Raw genomic sequence first — 27,795 nt, 5'->3', positions numbered from 1 at the left:
ATAAATACATATACACAATGCTAATGCACTTTCTCTTCTTAGAACTCAATCCATCTTCGTTTATATGTAACTTCTTCATTCTTGTGTACACTGTTACACTTGGTAGACACTTTTTTTCCCCTTCATAACTTGTACTGCCTGTATCAGATATCCCCATCATAGTGCTCTAATCATCCCATTAAGTGATGTACTAGGAATTTCGGTCTCTAAATGGTCTCATGGACATGCTAGATCATCATCAACACTTTAAAAAAAGTGAGTCGTTAATTTATTAAAATAAATTTATTAAATAGAGAATGTGTAATAAGAAATCAATTTAGTGACATCCCTCTGGCTTCTAAACAGTTGACCTCAACTGTAGAGGGGATACATAGTCCTTAAGAAGATCTGGAAAGTCTTGTAGTTCTCTCTTAGTTATAAGATGAGTGTCCAATGGGGGATAATTCTTAAACTTAACCAGATAGTTCCTTTATACCTTACCTGACCTTAGAGTATTGTCCTGATGGTGTAAAATTCTTTCAAGCACAAGGAACTCTTCTTTTTCTTCTATGTCAGGTAAATCTTCCTTGATTGGTTCCATTGGAGGTTCTCCCAATATAGGGACGTAGGAAACTTATATGAAAAGCATTATGAATGTTCCAATGACTTGGTAGATCCAAACAAAAAGTCACATTGTTTATCTTATCTGTGATCTTGAAGGGGCCATAATAGCGATTAGAAAGCTTAACCACTTTACCCTTTTGACCGTTCTGCTTCTTCAAGTGAGCCTTCTCAAACTTAAGAAGAACATACTGTCCCAACTTGAGATCTAATTTACGATGATGCTTATCAGCTTTGCATTTATGCTTCTCTTGTGTCCTTTGGATAGCAACTTTTACTTGAGTGAAAACTGTATCAATGTCTCTAATAAACTCATTTTTTGTAAAGATCTTATCCTTTGTAAGAAGAATGGGTGGTAGATGAGGCCTGCCATAGATGATCTCAAAGGGTGCCTTACCATTACTAGAGTGCACCATGTTATTGTATGAAGACTCTACTAAAGGAAAATACTTTTCCCATTCTCTTTGATAATCAAAGACATAGTATCTCAAAAGGTCCAATAACAATAGAATTAGCACTTTCACTTTGCCCATCTGTTTGAGGATGATAAGAGGATGAAAACTTTAACCGAGTCCTGAAGTTCTTGAAGAGAGCTTGCCAAATGAGGCTTGTCCTGCGGGGATCTTGATCACTTATCACTAGTGGACTTAGGCATGCCATGATACTTGAAAATATGAGCAATGAATAGCTTAGCCATATGATCAACTTTGATTGTCTTTCGCATAGGTATAAAGTGAGCTTGCCTACTAAACCTATCAATGATAGTCCAAATTGCATCGTTACCTGCTTGTGTGCAAGGAAGCTCCATGATAAAGTCCATGGCTATACTTTCCCAAGGCTCATTGAGAATAGGTAATGGCTTCAGTAAACCTGTAAAAGAGTGGGGATAGATGGGTAGGATGCGGGTTAGCATGGGAATACCCAGTTATATTGACAGGGTATATAAGGTGTTGAGAGACCCAATTAGGGCATCCGTTTTATCAATAACCAAGTCTCTTTTCTCCTTCCTTCCAGCTTTCATGGCTTCCCTCCTCTTTCTCTCTATTTTCATGTCTTTCTCTCTCTTCTGCTAGTATTTCTCTCTCTTTTTCTTTCATCTCCTTCCTCTTTCTCTCTCCTCTCTGCAGTCTCTCCCTCCTCTCCTTCTCTCTCCTAGGTTTCCTTCATTATAGTTGGTATCAGAGCTTAGTTTTTAGATCCTTCCTTTCTCTCTCCTTTCCCCCAAATCATCTGGTCTCATTTTCCAACAATAAACCCTACTTTTTAGGTACACAGGCAGAGATGGCAACTTTCTTGAAAGACACACAGAAGCTGTAAGAAGCAGTGGTGGAGGCAGTGATCTCCTTTCTTGCCACAAGTCTTGCAAATGATGAGTGAGGCATTAGGTGCTGGCATAGGTACTGATTTTCAGAGCTCAGTTGAGCAGCTTGCTTTTGCAGCCACTCATTCTCATGATATATGATGGCATAGCGGGCAAGTCCATTGGCATTTTCCAAGATGGCAAGGGGTGACGGCTCTGTTGGCCCAATCTTGAGGACTGCTCTCCACTTGGCGAATTGAGCACTAGCATTGTAGTATTGCTGACAACGCTAGGCAAGACCATCCAAATCCTGTGTTGTGGTCTCACCATTGGTCCCAGCAAATTCTACAGTGCCTTTGTCTACCTTGATGCCAGGGATGACACCAGCCTCCTTTAGCACATCCAAAAATGGCTTCCTGGTTGTGCAGTCATCTAATATAGGGTTTCCTCAAACAGGATAACCCCACTTATGTACTGCAAAGTGCCAAGGGTGGTGAATAGGAGCTCCTTGAGGGCTTTCTTATTGGATTCCACATTTTCTACATTGATGCTGGCAAGGCGCTTGCCAATTGTACCAATGCTCTCATCCGCAGCCAGAATCCCTTTACTGGGAGTTGCAATGTACTTGGTGGTTACAATGAGCTCAGTTGTGTATTTACCGACGAATGCCCCCATCCTCCAATGATCACTCCAATGATCACCACGAGCTGTTGCTTGAAATTCATGGATAGACGAAACACGATCCAGTCAACCGCAAGCCATGATGGTGTATGCTACAGATCTAAGATTTTGCTTTAGATCAAGAATCCATCCAGTCTCACCCTTCGAGAAGCAATCTTTATGGCCACTAACAACAGAAGGCGGGCATGTTCAGATTCTGATGACCCAGGACTAGGCCTGGTGCCACTTGCACTCTGCCAGTGCAAATTTGATTTGGGCTTGTGATCTTAGGATCGCCCAAGTGCGAGCATAAAGCAAGCCTTCTCTCTGAGATTTGAAGCGAAAACAAGGCCCCTTGCGTCAGTGGCTTCTCGTTGTTGGAATTTGTTGCTCTTGTTGTCCGCATCTGTGAGGACCTTGCAATATGCTAGGGTTGACAGAAGCAGGAAGGCGAGAAGGATCTGCCATGGATGCATCACTGCAGTACTCGATTAGCTCGGGTTCAGTTCAAGAGGAGCATGTCACCGATGCCAAGAAAAACCCTTGTGGATGTTGCTGCTACACTGGTTGGCCTGTAGCAATGGCGAATGTATGTGTGGTAATGACTGGGAATGTGGTGTAAGATGCTATTGGGGGGGGGCTGAGAATAGCTTGGAGGAACTTGATGTTTTGATGAAGCTCATAGCCCAGTGTACTTGGCTGCTCAGGGTATGTGAAGCATGGTAAAGAAACATGTGGGGATGCCTAACTTTGTGTGATTAAACTAGTCAGCTATTGATTTAAAGGGAGGCTGACATATGGTGGCAAAGTGCCTCGGGATGTAAAATCAAGTCTGTCAGTACCTGGGAGACCTGTGTTTGCACTGTCTATTCCAAAGCTTGAAGTGGAGTCCCCTACGTAGCTGCTAGAAATAGACTGCCTATTGCTTAGTTGTGATTGCCCAGTCTCTGACACAGTATTTTGCTCCAATGGTTCCAATGGTTGAGTTATCTCATGTGCGCAGTGATCTAAACTTGTCATTCCTTGAGTAAGCTGATTTGATGGTTTTATTGGCACACTTTGACCTTCGTTTGAGATGCTCAACTGCTCCCGACTGAGCAGGATCTGATTCATCTTGAGCTACGTTTGATGCAGCCCAAGCATGTGCCTTTGCGGCCCATACTTCTTCTTGACTCAAGCTAGGATTCTGGGCAGGATAACTCCAGGGATAATAACCCCAATTACCATTTTCCTGCCATACCCGATCTTGTTGACCGTACATGTAAGTGAACTGTGATGACACTAGTTGAGGGGTGAGGGAAGTATTACCTCTGCTTTGTTGAGCATTGCATTGGCTGGAAACAGGAGAATCTAGCTCTTTGGGCACAGTGGTAGGGTTAACCTTGCAAGGTTTTGGTTTTGCAAGTTGTGACTGATGTTATCAGCCTCAAATTCTGTAACATCAGATTTCAAATCTTGACTCAACTCACACTCTGAACTTTTGTCCACAGATGAAGACTGCGAGCCTACGCAGTAGAGAAGCTACTTGTTGATGTCTTCTTTTCCTGCTTCCCATGACCAAAGAAATCACAATCTGTTTCTTTATGGATACTAGCTTGCATAGAGTCAAGTGATTGGGAAGACTCGTCAGTGGACAACTTCAGTCAAGGCCCATTCTATGATGGTCCAACTAAGGGGTTGATGATGCAGCAAATTTCTCATTTGGGGCAGAAAGTAGAAAGCATTGAGCACTTGGCACTTCAGTAACTAAAGAGGCAGTTTTACCAGACACTTTCTCCTCCTCATTCACTTCAGATGTCTGATGATGCAACTCTGCAGATCTGTTTCCTAGTTCAAGAAAACCTGGTAGTAATGTATCTCTTGAGTCCAATGCCTTTTGAACAACATGTTGCCAAATATTTTGAGCTTTTCTTGCGATAATGGTGTGAGCAAGAATTCCACTGTCCTAAGAGAAATTGAATTCACCATCATGGGCATATTTTCTGTTCCTGACATCATAATAATGGGAATATCCTTCACAAATTCAAGTATCTTGCAATCATCAAAGTGCTAGTGTTTCTGCTAGCCAATGCAACATGAAATAATTATGAAGGATTTGCAAGAACTGCACTATTTGCACATGTATGGACAGCAACTGTATGACTTGATGGATGTATAATGAATGTATGGTGGATGTATGCAGTGATGGGCAGGGTATGCAGTCATGAAAATGGTCTCAGCAAGAGAACTATGGATGCAAATGATGTATGGCTCTATGTGGCATTGAGAACCAACATTGAGGCCTTAGATGTCTTTAAATAAGCACCTCAGCATTGGGATAAGGTATGCTCATTGAAGGAGTCTTTACAGGGTATTGCAGACAGTCAGTCCCACACAGTCAATGCGCAAAAGTTGATTACAACAAAGCCTTCTTGTGTGACAGAGTGTGGACTCTATATCTTGATTCGAAGAGGGCATCCTCCCCTTCCATCTGAACTAAAATCTTCCCATTCTGCCCTACGGTTTGGGAGATACTCTAAGTTTTGTGCTCAGAGGTGCTGTGGGACAGGCAGCAGTCCTACACAGTCTGCCTGCAAAAGTTGATTACAGCAAAGCCTTCTTGTGTGACTGAGTGCAGGGTCTATAGCTTGATTTGAATAGGGTATCCTCCCCTTCGATCTGAACTTAAAAAATCCCCATTCCGCCCTACCGTTTGGGAGATACGCTCAGTTTTGTGCTCAGAGGAGGTTCTGTGGGACAGGCAGCAGTCCTACACAGTCAGCCCACAAAAAGTGATTACAGCAAAGCCCCGATCATTTACTATCCAAGATATTTTTACATAGTCTCGTAGAGGGGATCGAGAGCTTTCATTTGAATCAAAAAGTTTGGCAATCGGAGCTTTCTAGCTCAAGATATTGTGATTTCTGTAACAAGGGGTCTGGTGGACTGCACTTGGGATGGCAGGCCACAAGGGTAAAGCAAAGGCCCAGGAGGACTTCCAGCGTGAAATAAGGGACTCCCGTGTCTCAATGAACAATCCTAGCTCAGCCTAGGGGGATTGTGAAGACATGTTTGAAGAGGGTGCCCCTGAGATAGATCGCTTATCTATGCTCAACCAAACCTTATGCCAACATGAGACCCGTCATGTTGAACGACATCGAGAGATGGAGCAACGCCACAGGGAGATGGAAACCCGCCAAGATCACCGTCATTCCGAGATGATGGCCAAGATGGACTTACTCATAGAGCACATGGGCGCCCTCATCCCTTCCATTTCCCCCCCCCTCAGATCGACCCAAGGAGTATGTCCCTCCCCGTGAGGCTAACCGCCCTCCCCCCTTGGAGAGTGGACGTGGCCCACAAGGTCTCAGTGGTACCCATGGCCTTCCCCATAGCACCTATGAGTTGGGTGATCCCCCTATGTGACAAGATGAACCCATTCTCCTATCACATGTGACGAACCCTTTTAGTCCATCCTTGGGACAGCAGCTCCCCCGTACGTAGAGGAAGCTATATGCAAGGGCAAAATGCAAATTTTGGGCAGCATAGTATGCAAGGTGCACATGGACAGCATGCAAATGGCAATTTTGGGCATCAGTGACCCAATGTTCAGTTTGGTTTGCATGTTTTGCATGGGCAGTATGGAAATTTTGGGCAGCAAGGCCCTAATGCAAGTGCACATGGGCAGCATGGGAATTTTGGGCAGCAAGGCTCTAATAATCAGTTTGGTCCACATATAATGCATGGGCAACATGGCACCCATGGACATTTTGGTCTGCAAGGCATGTATGGACATTCTCATGGACATTATGAGTACCATGACCATTGGCATGGGTTCGATGTGCAAAGGCAAGTACATGCGCCTACTTATGGTCAACATGCATATGATGAGTGTGAATATTTTGAGCAGCATGCATCTGATGACTATATATGTTCTTATGAACTACATTCTGGTCACATACATGGACAACCATCTAGACAGCATTATGTACATGGACAACATCATGCAAATGTATGTGAGTATGTACATGGGGAGCAACATCATTATCAGCAATGGAGTGCTTGATATCATCAGCCACTTGATTATTACTATAAGCAACATGCACATCCTTATGAGCCACATGATACTTCTCAAGAATGATACCATGATGAGAGCATCTCATTGCCACAGGCTCACGAGCAGATGCCCCATCAGCCTAAGGCCCTTACCTTTGAATGCCCAGTAATAGCCACGCATGTGAAACTCATGGACATGAAATGCCTAGGGATTGATGCATTGAATGCTGTATTGATTGCAGCCTCATCTGCTCCAGTCCGATTTGACCTAGTGGTTCCCAATGAGTTTATGGACAAGGCAATGCATGCTACCATATGGGTTGGTAAGGATCTTGTACTGCCATCAATGCTTCATGATGACACCATGAATTACTTCTATGATACAATGGATGCATTGGATCACAATTATCCTTTTGACCTTGGTGGTAGTATGGTGACCCATGCTTGTATGGATGACCCTTGTGCTCTTGATGTTTATTATGGAGGTTATCCATTTGATCCCGAGGTTTGGAATGGTCTTGGAAAATCCCTATGCTGATCAGCATTTCACCAGTGTAGTTCTTTCCCTACTCCAAGGATGTAATTTTGATTGAGCAGCAGCTAAATTTGCCCCAGACTGAAATGCAGACAACTTACAGACAGCATACTAATTCAGAACAGTTTTTACCTTGCATTAATGACAGTTAAGTGTCACCTATATGGCTTGAAAGTACGCTTCATGAGCTTCATTTTGACATGTCACACGCCTCAATCGGAGCTGCCCATAGGAAGTTATGACCAGTTTTCTGCAGCAGGCCTGTTCTGGATAGCATGCTGTCCACTGTTTGTCATCCCCTAATTGTCAAGAATTGGAGGCCAAACTCATATGCTATCAACTTGCACATGTCATATACATCATATACACAATCATATGCCCCAATTCCACATGAGATTGTACTTTTCCATACCTATATTCTCCTTTGTAATGCTGAGCAGAGTAGTACTCTGCACCCCCCCCTTTTTCGTTGTGAGCCATAAGTCCTCTTTTTGTTTTTGAGGGCAAAAACCTTTGGGGTCGGGATGGAATGTAAAAGAGTGGGGATAGACGGGTAGGATGTGGGTTAGCATGGGAATACCCAGTTATATTGACAGGGTATATAAGGTATTGAGAGACCCAATTAGGGCATCAGTTCTATCAATAATCAAGTCTCTTTTCTCCTTCCTTCCAGCTTTCATGGCTTCCCTCCTCTTTCTCTCTATTTTCATGTCTTTCTCTCTCTTCTGCTAGTCTTTCTCTCTCTTCTTCTTTCATCTCCTTCCTCTTTCTATCTCCTCTTTGCAGTCTCTCCCTCCTCTCCTTCTCTCTCCTAGGTCTCCTTCATTACAAAACCAAGTGGTTTATGCCTATCATACTTTACTTTTTGGCATATCTTGCACTCACGGACATATCTTTCAATGTCAACTCTAAGAGTGGGCCAAAATAAATATATTTCCAAAGCTTGAGTAGTGGGTAGAATACCCCTATGTCCAGCATATGGAGATGCATGTGCTTCATCCATTACCTTGTGTTGCAATGGTAATGCTACAAAAATTTCTTGATGATGATATAAATAACCATCTCGAATCGAGTAAGGTGTAATTGATCCCATATGGTTGAAAAGTCGGGATCAGTTGCTACATTTTGGATAAATCCATGAACTCATTATGGTAAACAATTTAGATTGCATTCACTCGAGGTCATCGTGATGCATACATTTTGGATAAATCCATGAAATCGTTCATTCACTCAAGGTCGTCGTGATAGATCGTCTACTACCACATTCTTAGTTCCAGATGTGTGAAGGATTTGAAAATGAAACATATATAAGAACATTTCCCAATGCATATGTTTCTCTGAGAGCTTCTTTTGAGTGAGGAAGTATCTTAGACTTTGGTGATCTGTTTTAATAACAAAATTTACACCAAATAAATAGTATTTCCATACTTGAAGAGCATGTACCACCGCCATAAGATCTTTCTCATATACTGGAGCATGTAGCTCATGGTCCTTGAGATGTCAACTCTCAAATGCTACTGTACGATGCTCTTGGTTAAGTACAGCTCCAATGCAATCCCTAGAAGCATCGCAATAAAATTCAAAAGGTCTTTGAAGGTCTAGAACTATGAGAATTGGTTCTTGAGTCACAAGAAACTTAATTCTTTCAAAATCTTGTAGTTGCCTTGATCCCTAGTGAAAAGGCATTCGCTTCTTAGTAAGGTCATGTAGAGGAGATGCAACTTATGCAAAACCTCGTATGAACCTCTTGTAGTATGAACATAGGCCCAAGAAACTTCTAATTTCATGTATAGAATTAGGTGTAGGCCATTCAACAATGGCTCAAATCTTCTCAGGATCCATTCTCACTAGATTGTGAGAAAAAATATGGCCCAAGTAATGAATTTTCGAATGGAAAAATTCACTCTTCTTAACATTGACATGTAGTCTATGCTTGCAAAGCTCTTGAAAAACAATAGATATATGTTTTCTATGCTCTTCTTCATATTTTGAAAATATTAGAATGTCATCAAAGAAGACACTTGTGAACTTTGAGTGAGGTCTGAAAATTCTCTCCATCATTCAATTGAATGTGGCGGGTGCATTAGTCAAACAAAATGGCATGACTAAAAACTCGTATAGTCCAAACATTGTACAAAAAGATATCTTATGAACATCTTCATGTGCTATCCGTATATCTAGTGATAGCCGCTCTTGAGATCAATGTGACTAGAGATACTAGCCCCTTGCAACTTATTCAAGATATAATCTATCCTTGGGATAGGAAAACAATTCTTGATTGTGATCTTGTTCAAAGATCTGTAGTCTATGCACATATGGAAAGAACCATATTTCTTTTGAACAAGTAAGACTGGAGAGAAGTATGGAGAAGAGCTAGGTTGAACTAACCCTTTTTCCAATAGTTCATTTACTTGTTTTAGGATCTCCTCTTACTGACTTGCACTTACTCGGTAAGGTGGTTGGTTAGGTGGTAAACTTCTTGGGATAAGATCAATTGTGTGAACTTTCGGGCGCTTAGGAGATAACTTTCCTAGAAGTGAATCACTAAAACAATCTTCATATTGTTTAATAAAATCATGTCTGGCTTGATCAATTAAAGAGAGGGGTTCTTTTAAAGTCTGAGACATAGAAGCATTAGTTGGTATTGTGCGTTCATTAGAGGCATCAAGTGCCCTTGAATCATTTTAGCTTATTTTGACTCTCTCACAAAAATCATGTACGCAGAAATAGCTTTCTTCATTTCTTTAGAAATGTTAACATGATTAACCATTGGCACATGCCAATCTCTAGCATCAACAATGCATACTATGTTTCAACCCTTGAATTGAAATGCAAGGGTCTTCTTAACAACATTAGGAAGAGGTCTAATCTAGTAATGCCAGGGCATACCTAAGATAACATCACAGTTACCAATGGGTGCAAGTAGAAAAGATTCTTTGTCGCAATAATTTCCCAATTCTAAGATTCAACTTTCCTTGGATAGGAGTAGAATTTGTTGTAAGTCCTTCAAATGCCAAACCTAATCCAATTGGTGTTCCCAATCGATTCGGTGGAATTTGTAGCCTCTCAATAGTATCTACTGACACAAAATTATATGTGGATCCTGGATCAAAGAGTATCAAAACTCGTTGATTGTTGAGTGTCCCCCAACCCTTTAAGAGTTGTCTTTTCTTCTCATTTGAATGAGTGTTAGCTTGCACATCTGGAATAGAATTTGAGGATGGCGAAGGAGGATCTTTAACCACATTTGCATCCTTCCTTTTATGAGGACAATCAGGCTTCATATACCCTAACTCACCACAAAGAAAGCACCTTCCTTCCTCTTTGTACTTTTGTATCTCACAGAGGGTGAGAGATACTTGCGCTTCTTCTTGTTACCCTCTAGCTTTGAAAATTGGTCATGGGTAAAGGTAGGTCTTCTTTGAATAGTCCTATCTCTTGGTTGATCATAGAGCTACTCTTGTCTAGCTCTATAAGAACTCATCTCCAAGTTTCGAGATGTACCAGGTGTATGCAAACTTTTAGCTATGATGGCAGACTCCATCATGTGAGATAAGGTTTCATGTGGATACACCTTCATGGTTCTGTGTAAATGAGAGAGTAGGCTAGCTTCAAAATTCATTTTTTTCTATTCATCCATTGATCTCCATGAAAGGAGTAACCTTGAGAAGAGTAGAACAAAACTTGTCCACATAACTGGTGATCTTTTCATACTCTTTCTGGCCTAGACAATCCCACTCCTTCTTGACATCATTCTCAAAATCAAGAGGCAAGAACTGAGCATAAAACTTCTTCTTGAAATTTTTCCAAGTCATAGGTTTCCTTCCCTCCAAAATGAGAGTCAACCACCAATTGCTAGTGGTGTCTTTCAAGTGCATGCCTACCTGCCTGAGCTTGGACTTTTCTGAGAAGTTACCATTAATTAAGTAACTTCAAATTGCATGACAAAGGCTAACACCTTAGCAAGATCTCTCTTACCAAAGTAAGAGTCAAACTTTATGTCCTTATCCGCAAACTTGAAAGTCCTAGTCTTCTTAAGCTTGCTCCTCTTATGGTCCCTCTTTGTCCATTTGTGGATTGCATGAGACTTAGAACCAAGAGAGTAGAAACTAGAAGATGATGAGGAGGAGGAGGAACTTGAGTAATTAGGGGAGTAGCTGGTCGCTGTGAGAGATGACTCCCTCCTTATCTACCTCACTTGAGGTGAGGTCTTTTTACTCTTCTTGACCCAAAAGTCCTTCTTCCTTCTAGGAATCTTCTCAGCAATTGGATATTTTGCACCTTCACCATCAATTGGTGCAATGGTGTTTCCTCCAGTATCACCATCTTTTGGAGGATTTGGTCCTTCATAAATAGCTTCTTCCCTTGCCCTTAAGTTTTCAATCAATTATTTTTCTTCAATAATCTCCAACAAGCTACGATACTCTATCAATTGAGCCTATAATTGCTCACTTGTAGGTGCTTCATCAATTGCCATCTTTACCTTCTTCTTGCAAGGATCACCTTTAGTTTGAGAAAAGCAAAGAGACTTGTTCTGATACCACTATTATAAGGTCCGAGATACACACTCAACTTTCTTATATACTTAAAATATTTATGGTAAATATTATGCTGACACAGAGAGAGAACATATGATAGAAAAGAAAGATGTACAGAGAGAGAGAGAGAGAGAAAGAGATTGACAACACAATAGGGACTCGAAGCCAGCCCCTCCCCTTGTGGAGTTATACTATTGACAAGGAGCAAGCTTCTCCATTACACATAAACAAGTTCTTACTTGTAGATATTGGGAACAAGATAATGGTTCCTTGCACAATATACAACCTGCTAACACTTGCACAACTTGGAAGTTGGCACCTTTTGATCCTTCTTGAGTCTCTCTTTCTCTCCTATAAAATATGTGTAGGGACCTCCTTTTGGAGCTTGATTTCAGCAGAGCTTTTGCAGCACTTCCACCTTCTCTCCTGCACAATATGTGTAGGGATCTCCTCTTGGAACTTGATTTCAGTAGAGCTTCTACACCACTTGCACCTTCTCTCCTACATAATGTGTCCAGACCTCCTCTTGATTTCATCAAAGCTTTCGCAGCACTTACACCTTCTCTCCTCCTCTTGGAACTTGATTTCAACACGGCTTTCACAGCACTTGCTCCTTCTCTTCTCCTCTTGGATGCATGCAAAGTGATGCTTCCTTCACCTCTCCCACACCCAAGGAGAGCCTCTTCTTTATAGGCTTTCAAGAACTTATCTTCTTGGAAAGAGACTTGAGTGCCAAGATTGGAAATGTTGATCTTCATGCAAGATGTGGCTGTTCTAGGTGCTACTCTCTAGCAGCAATTTTGACATATCTCTCTATGCATTGCTCGAATGAAAAAACCTTCTACACAAAAGTTGTAGATCTTGTTGTTTCTGATAGCCATTATAGGCCATTTTTAGATATCATATTTCTATTGTGAGATATTTTAAAAATGGATTCACTATGTCTATTTTAAAAAAACAACCTTTTGAATTTTATTCTTAACTTGTAGTCCATGCAACCACCTTAAGGATCATTCATTAGATTGACTTGGGCCTCAACCTTAAGATTGAATTCCACACAAAATCTCGTGTCATTTTAGACCTTAGAAAGGGAAAATCACTTCTCTCCTCACTTCCACAGGATCACATCTCTCATCTTTCTCAGTGAGAGAATTACCTCTCTTGTCTTTCTTAATGAGAGACCTTAAAACCTTGACTTGTAGGGGAGAGGATGACCCCAAATGAATGCAATTCTCATTACACACAAGTAAACCTTCCTAGGCATCCTCGGATGTACACATAAATACATATACACAATGCTAATGCACTTCCTCTTCTTACAACTAAGTCCATCTTCATTTATGTGTAACTCCTTGATTCTTGTGTACACTCTTACACTTGGAAAACACTTATTTCCCCTTCATAACTTGTACTGCATGTACCAAATATCCCTGTCACAATGCTCTGATCACCCCATTAAGTGATGCACTAGGAATAGTGGTCTCTAAATGGTCTCATGGCCATGCTAGATCGTCATCAACACTTAAAGAAAAGTGAGTCATTAGTTTATTAACATAAATTTATTAAATAGACAATGTGTAATAAGAAATCAATTTAGTGACATGGTGGATGGTGTCGACTAGTCCTTTACACATTGCACCTTTTTAGGGTTAGCTTGTATGCCATTCTTGCTAACAATATGCCTATACTCCACTAATGTCTGCATGAAGATACACATAATTACAGTAAAAATTTAATACTCTCTCAAGATATCAAACACCCTTCTTTCATGTACCAAGTGCTCCTCTTGTGACTTTCTATAAATAAGAATGTCATCAAAGAAAACAAGCACAAAATTGAACATGAAGGGGAGGAGGATTTTATCCATGAGGCTTTGAAATGTGATAGAGGTATTAGTCAAAGCCAAAGGGCATCATCACAACTCATGCGTATCATACAGGGGTACTGATTTCTTATTTACCATTTGCTACTGGAACTTTCAGGGGGTGATGTAATTCCATAGCGATGCATTTCAATTGATCAATGTTGGTTGATTTACTGAAAAATCTATGTGTATTACCACTATACACAAGGATAAATACATGTTGCTCATTAATAGTGGTTTAAATGTGTAGAGTGGTGGGGCTCCTAAAACCAGTCCAAGCATCTAGGGAGATGGATCAAAGGGAGGTGATAGTAAGGTGGGGTGTAGTAGGGGTAGTCAAATCAAGAGCACAGTATGGGCAATTTCTATCCTCCAAATCATAGAATTTCTCTTGGTCCATATCCTCAACATATTCCTCATCCTTAGCAAGTAATTCCTTCTCCTCATTGTTACAATCTTCCATCACATACATGCTATGAACTTTGACCTTGGCTATCTTGTAAGGATTTTGAGGCATGGTCAATTGTGTACTTGTCATCACATTCAAAGCATAGGCCTTTTTCTTTCCACTCCTTCATGCAAGGTTGTCCATAACCTTGTTGAAAATTCTCATTTTTGTGGTATTTTCTTGCATATCTTTTAGTCAATTCAATTGCATTGAATAAGGTAAAAGGTTTTGAGCCATGTCATCTATAGATAAGCCTGACTCTAACCCATAGATATACTTGTGTAAATCTCCATCATCATTAATGCTCTCCACATACATGGTCAAGTTCATAAACTGATTTGTGTACTCTTGTACAGTGAGATTCGGTTGGTCAAGAGTGTACTATCGTTGTGCCAACCACTCTTTTTCCATAAGGGGCACAAATACTTGAACCATGCTATCCATACATACCATGATGTCCGTACATACAATACTATCCATACATACCATGTTGTGCGTTTATCCCATACTGCCCATTACTTCCATGCTTTCCATTATTTCCATGTTGTCCATTATTGCCATGCTGGCCATTAATACCATACTATCCATGATTGGGTTGAGCCATATAAGTGCCATTGGGGATCCTAGAGAGAATTGGGAATCTTCAGGGGCAAGGATCTCATTGGAGGGTTGACTACATTGCTCATGGGGGACCTCAAGAGAGGCTCGTAGTTAATATGAGAGGGCTCACCAACCTTATAAGTGGAGAGGGGATACCCTTGGCTCCAAGAATACCCCTGTGGACCATGTAGCTAGTCTAATGATGGAGGCCATCAAGACTTATGGTTGGACTCATTTGCCTTTTCTTGTGTCATTGGAGTGGTGGCTAACTAGGCTACAAAAGTGGTGATTTTGTAGGATCTGTTGAGTTTGATCATTTGAGAAGGCCATTTTCTCAATCTCCAAATCAACTTTAAATAGTATGTGGTGATGATTTGAAACCATGTCATTATGTCTCTCCATGTGACGAAGCTCATGCCAATATAGAGTGTGATTGAGTATGTTGTAGGGGTCCATATCGGGCAGTTCCACTTGCATATCGCCATGATAATCTTGTACTAAGATAGGTTTATCATTCATTGAGGTCATAGAGTTCCTAATCTCCCTCTGGACCTCCTCATGCTTTTACCTTTTTGACTTGCCATTTAAGTGCAGTCCAAAAGATCCAATGCCAGTAAAAGGGGTGTAACTTCTAGTAGGAAACTCTGATCGAGGAGATTTTTATTCAAAATTTAAGGGACGGAAGTCCTCTTTGAGATGAGCCATCAAGATTTGTGATAGAAAATGATCAAATAATTTTGTGATTGGATTTTGTGTTTGTTCTAGAGAGAGGTGTGCACCCTATACCCATAGTGACCTTAGTGCACAAAAATGGCCATATCTTTTAGATCATAAATCAAATTGGGAAGATTTGAAATTCAAATCAAATAAATCCCTCTTCAAGAGAAGCTATAACTTTCACTCCTAGATGCAATATAGAATTTACTACAGCAAGATTTTCGCGACTATTCTTGAGTGCATGTGACTAAGACATTGTCTGTTCCAATTCCCACACATGCGTTATATGAGTGGTTCATGGGTTGAGGAGCCTCACATCATAATAAAATACAACTTGAGAATATTGAGCATGATACCAAGTACATTGAAGTATCCATTTTCTCTACCATCATTGTATAAGTAGGCCTTAGTGTCATATATCTTACATTGACTGCATGCATATCAAGTGCCATACATGGGTATCTTGATCACCAAGAGTGTGTCGAATTAGGGGTATCTCACCAGGAATGGGGTGATCATGGAGCGTACCCACATTTTCATATAAGTATTATGCTCTGAATCAATGGGAGGTGGGGAAAGCTCCCCTTGAGGAAGTTACTATATGTATATCCCCTAGATCACGTGCATTCAATGCCTGTTTATAAATATCCTTATCTATGAATTTTTCTTGAATAAAACATAACCCTTTTCTATTCAATTTTTAAATAATCCTTTTATATTACACCATTTTGTGTGTAAAAAATGTATAAAAATGGTATTTTAAAAATACCTTATTTTGAACCCACATGATGCACACATATATTCATGAGTAACTTACTTGAGAAGCTCCCCCACATCGGGTTGTGCACCCCTTCAGGGTTTCAGTGTGGTAAGGGAGGGTCACCTCTAGTTGGCTTACCACATCACTTGGCATCACCCTTTTTCCTCAATTGGAGTATACAAGGTAGATAGTTTTAATTAAGCAAGCATTATGAGATGCATTGGAAAATAAGTCTTGAGTCTTTTCACAATATGTAAGGATTGAATGAGAGCTTGGGTGGGGCTTACATTGGCAATCCAGTGACTCATTGGATGCAACTTACCCTTTTGCAATGGCTTATTATCCACTTGGGATTAATTCAAGACAGACATAATCAAATAAGTATTAGAGTTAGTAAGAACCAATGAGGAAGAGTTAATATAATGCATTGGAAGGAAACTGGGGGCAAGTAGATTACAGATTTCATGTGGGTAGCATGCATACAATGAGAGACTCTACTAAGAGGCAATGTGCATCCTTAATCTCTCCAACAAATGGACTAAGCTTAAAAAGTGGATTAGAATGAGAGATTAAGGTTGAATTGACATACTTGTTCAATGTTTAAAGTAGATGGATGGAGCATGTTCCCATAATGATTCCAAGTTCTCCATTAAGTCGAACTGAGTGAGCAAAGCACTCTAATGGGTGAAATCTTCAAGGGTTGATGATCCCTCTAATAGTGGGGGGCTCTTGTGCTTATTCTTGAGCTTTTTCTTTAGGAATAGAAAGGTTCAAGTGGAGCTTTCATGGTTACCACAAGAATCTTTCACATTAAGAGCTTCATATATTCAATTTGGGTGAATGAGAAACGCGGGATTCACTATATATATATATCTTCTATGTAACGTGCGTTCATGTCCTATTTATAAATATCCTAATGTGTGAATTTTTCTTGAATAAAACACAACCCTTTTCTATTCAATCTATAAGTAACCCCTTTATATGACACCCTTTTGTATGTAAAAAAATGTATAAAAATTGTGTTTTAAAAACTTCTTATTTTGAACTCACATTATATATACATATATTTTTGAGTGATCCCCCCAAGGAATGAGACAAGTGGTGGCTACCCCAAATAGTTCACTATTGTGCACCAAGGTTCTTAGCTTTGTGGGAGCTCAAATGCTAGAAGAAGGAGATCAAAGTCTTGATCAAGACCCTCAGTCATCAGTTGCTAGAGGAGTAGGGAAGCAATGGGAGATCAAAGTCTTGATCAAGAAGGAGATCAAAGTCTTGATCAAGACCCTCAGTCGTCAGTTGCTAGAGGAGTAGGGAAGCAATGGGAGAGGTTGGTTACTATTGATGAGAGATAGGAGGATAACAAGGACAATATCATGACTTGCATTGCAAATTGCAGGCTATTTCCCAGGACACTCCTAGAGCCGACCTCCAACCATCAATAGCTCTACAGGTTGCTTGGGGTACAAGGGATGAAGTCTTGATGGTTGTTGATATCCTAGAGAGGGTTGGAGTAAGATCTTGGGATTTCTTGGGGTTGGTAGCCATGGCAACTTGTAGAAGAAGAGAGAGAAAGGGGCTCAAGCAAAAAGTAACTAGGATTGTTGCCTTCTTCTAACTCTTGAGCCTCCAACTTTTGTCTTGGGATCCCTAAAATTGCATAAAAAATAGTGCCCCTACTAAGCTAACCATTTTACCTCCAGATATGTTAGAAGCTCTAGCCATAGCTCTTGCTTGCTTTAAGAAATAGTCACTAACCATAGTCTTTCATCCTGTACATATACTTGTGATGACGTGAGTAGCTAGGGTTTTGAGATTTGAAAAGGGAACTAGATAGAGAAAAAGGAAAGAGAAAAAGGACCAAATCTTTATGCTCTGATACCACTTGTAATGAATGAGGCTAGGAGCAGAGAGGAGAATGAGCAAAAGAGAGAGAAAGTGAGGAAGAAGGAAAAGGAAGACTATAAGAGGATATAGAAAGACACAAAAAAGGGGGAAGGAGGAAGGAAGCCATGGAAGCTTGAGAAGAAGGTGAAGAGTCAGTTCTTGATTATGGGTCTCTTACACCTTATATACCCTAATCAGTGCGGTGTGACTGGGTATCTAGCCCCTAGTTCCCATGCATCCCACTCGTTACACTTGCAAGCAACATGAAGTAAGATATCTTTCCATTTGAAGAACTCTTGAAAATAATGTTGGTAAGCTAAACCACATAACAACTATATCTTGGAGCATATGGAGCTAGCCATTCTCAACATTTTGTGACAATCTATGTGTGTGTGTGTGTGTATGTGTGCACACATATGGGCATGCATGCATGTGTGACATGTGTGTGCATGTCTTTAAAATGGCACATTAAAAGAACACACTCACAAAGTGATAGCTAGATTACAAGGTGGCAAAGTTTCTCTCTAGCGTGGATGGACTCCTATATTTTTTTTCTAAAGTGCTTTATTTTGTGCACTTAGGTTGGTGGGATAGCATGTCAACAAGGAGAAGGAGGATGTTTTGTGTTTCTATGTGCATGTATGAAAACACTTCACCAAAATATTATGTGTATGACAACATAATAGAAGCCTCTAAGATTCTATTCTCAAATTGTTTAAGAATGTGGCTTGGTATTGTTGCATAAGCCATAATCAAGGATGTGAGTTGGTGGTCGTGCATATAGAGTTTTTCCTATTTGAACTAATGCTTCAAACATCAATCTATGCAATCAATGCATCCTTACACTTTTCAATCACTAACATTATATGTAAGAGAGTTGAGAGGGGTTTTGCAATGTTCAAATGTTGTCTAAGTTTATAGGGATTGTTATTTCTATCACAATGTCAAGAGAGAGCAAGTAATTGCAGTAGGTATATTTCATGTATGTGCTATCAAAACTCTTTGTATTTGTTTTCATATGTTGTGTTGTCCATGTGAGTGCATGTGCACATGAAGATATTTTCTATCCTTTGCTCTAAAACAGATTAGCTTCTCTCTTTCAAAAAAAAAAAAAAGAGTAAGCCTTGAGATATCTCAACTTTATTTTAGGTTCTCTCTCAATTCATATTTTCACCAATCTCTCAATTAACTCTCTACTCCAAAACATAGCCTTGTAATCTAAATTGTGTGGTAACCTTAGCTTCTAACAATGAAGTTTTTGTCACATCGATGAAGTTTTTGTGCCTAGGATGAATGGTCAAGAGTATGTGTGTCATACCTTAATTTTAAGACCATATCTTTGCTTAACCTGCTTGGATCATGGACACTTTTAAAATAAATAATGTTAAGAAAGTTGGATTAAAAATGCCTATGTTTTAGATACGCCAATATGGTTCCAAGCATGTCACATAAATTCTCATTTATAGAAAGTGAATCTTGGTTTTGGATTAGCATATTTTGTACCAATATGATTGGAAATCATGAAATCAAATAGTTTCACTAAAAGCATACTATGCATGATTTGGGGTAACCATTGTAGAACATGGCATTTTTCCATGTTGCCATGTTGAAAATAGTGTACACATGTATCGATTTGATAGATCATCAAAATTTGGACAAAATTAGACAATTATACATTGACTATATCCCCAAGTCTCCAATCATTCAAGTTTTTATAAGTTTGTTTGTCAATACACCCATAGATGATGAGTTAGTGTCCCTTATTGTCCCTTCTAGAGTGGCAAAACTTAGAAAATGAAAAAATTGAGATCAATATAGTAATTTACACTCAAGAGTCTCTTAGACCCAATGGCATGAGTTAAGGAGCACTAATATGATAGTATAAATTAACAAATAAAGGAGAATTTTCGCAAACATGTAATCCAATTCTTTGCACCAACACTCTCATGAGTCTTTTAGACCCAATGAAATTGGTCAAGGAGCACTAACACACTAGTACAAATTAATAAACAAAAATTCAAAAACTTTTCTCAAACTTGTAATACAAATCTTTGCACCAATACAAAGGGGGTTAGGGGTAAAGAAAGTATAGGAAATTTGTTAAACAATCAAATGAATGGTTTTGGTAGACATCTACTTATGTTTGAATTCAATACATGTCATGCATCTTAGATTAATAAGGCTTGGATTTAATATGACTTGCTTATTTTTAAGTCAAGATAAAAAAGTAGGATTTCTTTGGTTATTTGGATTATTGTGGCAAGTTGTTTTACAGGGGTTGTTCTAATGCCACTAATAGTAAAATTATTTGCATTAGTTGCAAACAAACTAGGCACAAACTTTATAGTTGGATTTATCAATTCATTTTCCATGTTGTCACTAGTTTGTGTGTTCTTTTCATAATGAAATTTGTAGTAAGAGTTGGGATAGGCCTTGTTTTCTTATGATAATATAAATATAGAAGTATTTTCACAAGTCCTAGAAACATGCCGATTGTATTTGGAATCTGTAAAAGTCAAATTCAGAGCAAGCAACTCTTGAGACACATCCCCCAAATTCTAGGAAGTGATTAATAAAATGTCCAAATAATATCTAAAAGTGATAAGATACATACCAAATTGCCAAAACATACCTTCACAAAGATGTCATGCATAGCCACCCGTAACCACACCATGTCCCACTTCTAAAGAGAAATGATAATGAGAGTACAAAACATACCTTGACAAAGATGTTATGCGTAGCCACCCGTAACCACACCATGTCCCACTTCTAAAGAGAAATGATAATGAGAGTAGAAGAGGCATATACTCCACACTTTTGGTATAGATGACAAGCCCCTATTGAGTTAATAAAATTGAATTATGAGTAATTGCTACATTATTTTACTTGTACCTATTGACATATGAGAGAAAGAGAGGTGTTTCATTATTATTTTATCATGATGCAAGTTTAATATCTAACCATGAATATGATGCCACCCTAATTAAGATAATTTTTTAAGTGTAAAAATCCAAATGCAATAACTTATTTTTTTTCTTATAATGTTTTTATCAATCATTTATTTGTGTAGGTGATACGAAATTTTTTGTTTTCACCTTTGATTCTAAGGGTGATGGAATTTTTTTCCTTCTTTTTGTTATATTAGAGGACTTTATGATACCCATTGTATTTATCACAATCATTCTATTTCTCATGATAATGAGAACTAATTGAATGTGGAAATTTTTTTTCAAATATAAGGTTTCTGTGTTAAGTGGATGCCATGTCAAAAGATAAACTAACTAGATTTTAGGAAATGACACGCTTCACACTCCTTTTCTTATAATAAAGGGCATTGAAAAGGTGATGCCAATATTCTACATAACCCTTCCAAAACTGAATTTAAAGACCTTTATGATGTGTAATTGATTGAATATATATTTCTTCATTTATTAGTATATATTTAAGGGATGATAATGAGAATATATCCTTTTCTTAAAGTAGGAGTTATAAAGTCATACCATGACACTAAGTGGAGAAGTAAACATGACGATGGAACCGAGATTTGGCATAACACCCATTACCAAGAGTTGAAATTCATGGATGTGATATGTTTTTCTAGTAGTGTAACTGACTTTCCAAAAGTAGTTCCATAAAAAGAATATAGGTGGCACATCCACGATAGTACATCCTCCCCATATTAGCATCAATACCTCTCATGCATGCAGGGTTGAAAGTTGGAAGTTAAAAGAGGCCTTAGATATTCGTCTACTACTAATTAAACATATTATAAAAGAGATTTAGATGTTTTCTTAACTCTTCCACTAATATTGATGATTATCATGCATTTTAACAAGCAAGGGCGTTGTTAACATCAAGAATAACCATGGTTACCTTCTTTTTCTTAGTGGAGAAGTACCAATACATATTGGAAAACAAAACCTATCACATTGACTATGACAATCATTATGGCATTGGCCTTTTCCACACCGTAATATGTCCACAATATGGGATTGATTAGTGACCACAAATATGGTTACTCGTTGAAATCCCCAACTGATCTTGTAGTCACAATCTTCCAAAAGGTGGGTCTAAAATTTAAGAAAGGTAATTAGATAACTAGGGTAAAATAGAAAGCTATTTTGAAAAAAAGAAGTGACTTGATCAAAGTTTTTGAGATATAAATTTTAAATATCAAATTTAGAAACAACTAGGGAACAAATAAAGCAATGAGAATTTGAGTCTCATAGTGGAGAATCATGAGAAAATATGGACATGACATTTCCTACAAATAGAACATCAAGAGAAAGTGAATTAAGCATATTGCATGATTGATATACAATTAACTAAGAAATTAGCCTTTTGAAAATACATGATTTATGAGAATCACGTACCAAGAATCCCAAGTATAATAGCAACTAACATTGCCATGCTTTAAAAAACTATTATAATGAATCAAGAACAAAAGATCAAATTGAGAATGTCCAATGTCAAGGTTTCCCTGATTATCCACAAACATTCAAGTTGGTGAATGCCTATCCAAAATTTATCATTTAAGTCTTGTGAACATACCCAATGATAGCTAATTTATGAAATCGTAGTAAGGAAGTAAAGAAAGTCCACCATATCTTCTGATTGTGCATAATTTTTATTTAGTTCTAGGAATTATGCATATATCCATCAAATTGAGTTGTAAAAAGAACTTAAGACAAAGTATTGGAGAGTGTTGACCTCAATTATCTTAAATTATATAATCTAATGATTATAACCAAATCAAGAACATAACTTTAACTTGCAAGACAATATTATTTTATGTTTGCATACATCATGATATCTAGGAATTGAAGGATTGTAAGACACATATATCTCAGATCTAACCTATTGAAATTATATCAAGATTTTCTAATCCAACATAGACCAACCTTGCAATTTAAATAAATTTTCACACTCTGATCAAGCTTTTCTTGAAGAGGTCTTTTAACCACATAACATCATTGCAAGTGTAGTAGAGAGAGTGTATAGTTTACATCCCTCCATTTATAGGTTAAGTGGAAGGTATTAATTTGAAATTTTTTAATTCAAATATCATCACACATAACATCAAAATGTGCTTTGCATGAAATAGCAACAAATGAATAGTTGTAACTTATTGCTACCGAATCTTCAGCATAGATATGTGCTTACATGATAAAAATGCATTGAAGTGGGAAAGCATCAACTACAAGTAGAAACCATGTGGCTATCAAAAGTTCATTAAAGAGATGAATTTATTCTTAGGAAAAAAATGCATGATAGTAGCTAATCAAAAGTGAAAGAGAATGTTAGATAGTTATGTAGCTTCAAGATTGCAACAAGAAAATAGAATTAAAAGTTGGAATTCTTTGCAACTACCAATAGTTTACAAAACCATTATAAATGATTAATTTTTTTAATTCTTTTCATAAATTTTTTGTTCATGTATGTGTGTGTGTGTGTGTGTGTGCATGGGGAGAGAGAGAGAGAGAGAGAGAGAGAGAGAGAGAGAGAGAGAGAGAGAGAGAGAGAGAGAGAGAGAGAGAGAGAGAGAGAGAGAGAGAGAGAGAGAGAGAGAGAGAGAGAGAGAGAGATGGATATGATTTCCATGTGTTTTTGAGTAGTGAAAGGGATTTGCATCATCAAGTTCTATTAAGTTGGTTGTTTAGTGAAATATGTATGGCTTTTTTAATAATCCATCCATAATTAAGAATACAACATAGAGTTCAATTATCAATACAACTTTAAAAACCTTGAAAATAATCCATCTACATTAAAACTTGATCATGTTTTTGAGTAGTACCAAGGATTTTCATCATCATCACCTAAATTGGTGTTTCATGAAATATGTAATCCATCCACACTAAGAAGACAACATAGATTTTGATTATGAACACAAGATTAAAAACCTTGAAAACAATAATTTCAAACTAAAATTTAACCATCAATGTAACATTTAAACCTTTTAGAGTATGAGCATATGATATGCACTAGATGTAAATGTCTAAAAATGATCACTATCAAAATTGAAACTATAACTTGAATAAGGACAAATTGTGGACTAGCAAAGTGTAGACGTATCAATGCATAAAAGGAACTGCACACAATAATGACAAATTTAATGTGTCTTACTATATTACAAAAAAAACTTTAATAATTTTTGTGCTATGGGTAACGTAAAAATTTAGGCATTATTTTGCATATGCATAATATTTGGATTTTAGAAAGTCACACCACAATCTCAAAATAGTAATCCAATAGTTTAGAACTTAGAAAGATTTGTAACCTTTGCAATATTTGTGGTTCTCAAAATTTATGTATGACTGAAGCCAAAAGTTTCATTGGCTTAGTGTGAGTTGCTTCAATTGGAAAAAAGGTTATAGAAAATAGACTTGCACCCATTTATATGTTGTTGCATTTGAAAATTGGTTGAAACCCCACTATTAGAAAAGTTCTATCAAACTCTTTCTTTTCTTCTAATAAAAAATTTCAAATATAATAATTGACATTAGTGCATTGGTGTAAAACATTGGGGAATAGATGTAACGCACAAGAATATCATTAACCTTGGAAAATACTAAACATTCATTAATGTAATACATAAACATGTAGTAGACTACTAGATGTTAATTAATGTATTCTTGGAGACTACTAGACGTTCCTTAATGTAATATGGAAACATATAATAACACATTGGATTTTTTAAAGCTTATTTGATGAACATTTCATTGTAAAGTAGAGTTTTTGTTATTTAAAATGTTAGTTAACAAAAAAAATTCATCATGCTAAGAGTATACTTAACATTGTAGGTAATGAAACCATATTTAGTTTGGGGAGTAAGGGGGCAAAAGATACTTCTTGGAAAAAAAATGAAAATTTTAAATACAACTTGTGAATACCCACTAAGCAAGGGAAAGGATGTTTGATAGAGTCACTATGACACATATCTTAAGAGTAGCACCATCCAAATCCCTTACAATTTGTAACGTGCCCGCTCCTCAAATTGTGGGACACGTCTTAGTAGTCCATCGAGAGATATATCTAGAAGACGCCGCCCGACACTCCCAAGGAATTACATGGGGTTTGCCAACTAGGGTCTCTCGAGCCTGCCTGCAAAACGGAACTTATCCGACTATTCCCACTAGGATCAACATGAAGTCCGAGTTCCTTGTAATCGGGTCTTACTAGCAGCCTTCTAGCGTCGGTCGAAAGCCGCTCCACTTTGCGTAGATATAACTGGACCCAAGCGGACTCATACCGCACTTGGTTCAAAGAGAATGGGAAACGGGAGGGAGGTAGCGCTTGACCTCTCTGTTCGTAGGTATGAATCAGGGTTTCAACTTACAAGTTCTAAGGTCCTTGTCTAACTAACATTCTCATCGAATGATTTCCATTGAGGAAAGCTCTCGGCTAACCGAGACCACCCTTCCATAGGATGGACCTGAGGGTCAGATCCACCACGCTTCCCTTGGGGGTTGTTTTAGTTATCTAATTACCTACCACATTATGCTTAACACATAAAAGTAGTGTCCTTAATTAACCTGTTAATCACAGGTTCCTTTACATAATTTAGGGCACAGACACGAAGACAAGATAAAACAAGATCAAACACTTCCTTAACTTATCTTCAGATTAATGTTTGTCTCCCGCCCATACAGGAGAGTTACATGTTCCTTTCTGCCTCCACAGAAAAATCCTTCCATCTCCCGGCAATAAAAACCCGAAGGTTTATCCTACCAAGATTTTGCCTTGTAACTAGTACCAAGGCCTTGAGATCCCATCTGAGTCACGTAGAACACTTGTGTAGGGCCCAGAGGCATTGGGATTTACTGCTAGAGCCCCTATTGGCACCCAAGCGTCCTCCTACGCCAAGTAATTTCCACAGAGAGACCTCTCGCGGCGGGTTCGGTCCACATTCCCGACATGGATTCATAACCCCCTTGGTTAGGGTTTGGCGGTTCGCGGAGGGTAGCTAGCGCCATCCTTCCTTAATTATCCCTTTAGGAAATCAACCACAGCTGAAACAACCAGCTTAATAACATTTACTAGGGAAAACATCCCTTTTGTTCCCATGGCAATCAATCATCACAAAACCAGCCATGAAATCATCAACCACACCCCACTTGGGTTAACATCCAAAACCACATTAACAAACAGTTGAATGCACAACCTCTTACTTCAAGGCATTGCAATCCCATTGCATGCACAACTATAATTTAACTTGGATTTATCAAAACACTTTTACAACCTTTCCAAACAACCAAGCATAACTTGGGTCAACAATCCATTTAGGGTTAGGTCACCAACTTCTATTAGGCTAGGAGCGTATCCATTTGCGATAGTCCACAGCAAGATCGACAAAACAATTCACAGGCAATTATACTTATTCCTAATGCACCGGATCTCATGTGACTTGCATATATGGAAGTCTAGGATTTTATCCATCAGTGCAATTGCATCTTACGAATGGAAACTGCCATTTCATGTGCTTCTTTTAGTCATGATCGCGAAGCATGAATTCTAAATGACTATTCATGCACTGAACTGGTTTTAAAGCTATTATTTTATGTAAAATAATGTGAAAACCTTATCATTCTATGTGTGTAAAGGCTATCATTTCATGCATATAAACTTATGCGAACTCCATGCTCTACTATTTCACGCATGCAATCGAGTGCTTAGAGTAAACAAAAACCGTAAGACTCATCCTTGTTTCATGCACGTAGCTAACCCCTTCATTTCTTCCACAAGAAATAATATGCAATTAATTATAAAGCTTAAAGAACTTGGGTTTGATTCGTGATCATAGGGGCATTCGTTGCGTTGGTCGCTCCGCTTGCCTCTCCCACATTACCGGTACCAATGGTAGCTTTGGCACCTACGCTTCCCACGAATTTCTTCTTGGGAGTCATTTGCCACTCAGAGGTTGGACAGTCTAAAACTCAATGACTTTCAGGATGATAGGCTTGGGTAGGAAAGATCGATAGATGGGGGTCCTTTGCCGAGGGGGTGGTTTGAGTGTGGCTCCTCGAACCTTCACCTCTCACCAACTCTCTCCCTCTCTCTCTCTCTCTCTCTTCTTCTTCTCTTCTCCTTCTCTCTCTCTCCCTCTTCTCCTTCTTTTCTTCTTTCCTTCTCCTACTCTCTCTCTTCCTATTCTTCTTCTTCTCTTCCTCTTCTCCTACTCTCTCTCCCTCTCCTTCTCTTCTTCTCTCTCCCTCTCTCCTTCCTCTTCTTCTTCTTTTCTCTTCTTCTCATACTCTCTCTCTCTTTCTCCTTCTCTTCTTCTCTCTCCCTCTCTCCTTCCTATTCTTCTTTTCTCTTCTTCTCCTACTCTCTCTCTCTCCTTCTCCTCTTCTCTCCCTCTCCTCTTCCTCTTCTACCTCTTTTCCTCCTCTTCTCCTTCTTCTCTTCTTCTTCTTCTTCTCCCTTCTCTCTCTCCTCTTCCTGTCTCCCTCTCCTCTTCCTCTTCTACCTCTTCTCCTTCTCTCCCTCTTCTCTTCTTCTTCTTCTTCTTCTCCCCTTCTCACTCTCCTTCTCTTCTCTCTCTTCCTTCTTCTCTCTCTTCCCACTTCCTCACCTTCTTCTTCTCCTTCACATATCCAAGCACTGTTCACGGGGGAAGAGGAGGGTGCCGCTGCCATTGGAGCCCCAAGGCCGCTGCTACTGCTGCAGGGAGGAGGTGACGAGCTCGAGGGAAGGGGGGGAGTATATGGCAGATGCCTAGGGGGTGGGCAGCATCTCTGTGCCGAGGGAGGGGGAGGATGATGCAGCACGGAGGGGGGTGCTCTGACAGAAGATGAGGGAGGAGGAGGAGCCTCCCCTTTTATAGGAGGGGGAGGAGGTGGGCATGGCCGCCACCC

The 27,795-nt window shown here is 39.0% G+C and overlaps 1 long non-coding RNA gene across 1 annotated transcript; it reads left to right on the top strand.

Moving 5' to 3' along the window:
- The first annotated feature begins 1,599 nt into the window (after positions 1-1,599).
- LOC148022164 (uncharacterized) lies at positions 1,600-7,268 on the top strand. Its single transcript, XR_015694464.1, has 2 exons — positions 1,600-3,930; positions 4,051-7,268. It is a non-coding gene; the product is annotated as an uncharacterized LOC148022164 (long non-coding RNA).
- Positions 7,269-27,795: the final 20,527 nt, after the last annotated feature.

The sequence above is a fragment of the Lygodium microphyllum genome, chromosome 17 (assembly GCF_053477565.2).
Source record: "Lygodium microphyllum isolate KBCC chromosome 17, Lygodium_microphyllum_v1.1.10, whole genome shotgun sequence".
In the NCBI taxonomy this organism is placed as follows: Eukaryota; Viridiplantae; Streptophyta; class Polypodiopsida; order Schizaeales; family Lygodiaceae; genus Lygodium; species Lygodium microphyllum.
Note: the sequence above shows the minus strand (reverse complement) of the source record. Positions and strands in the feature narration are given on the sequence as shown.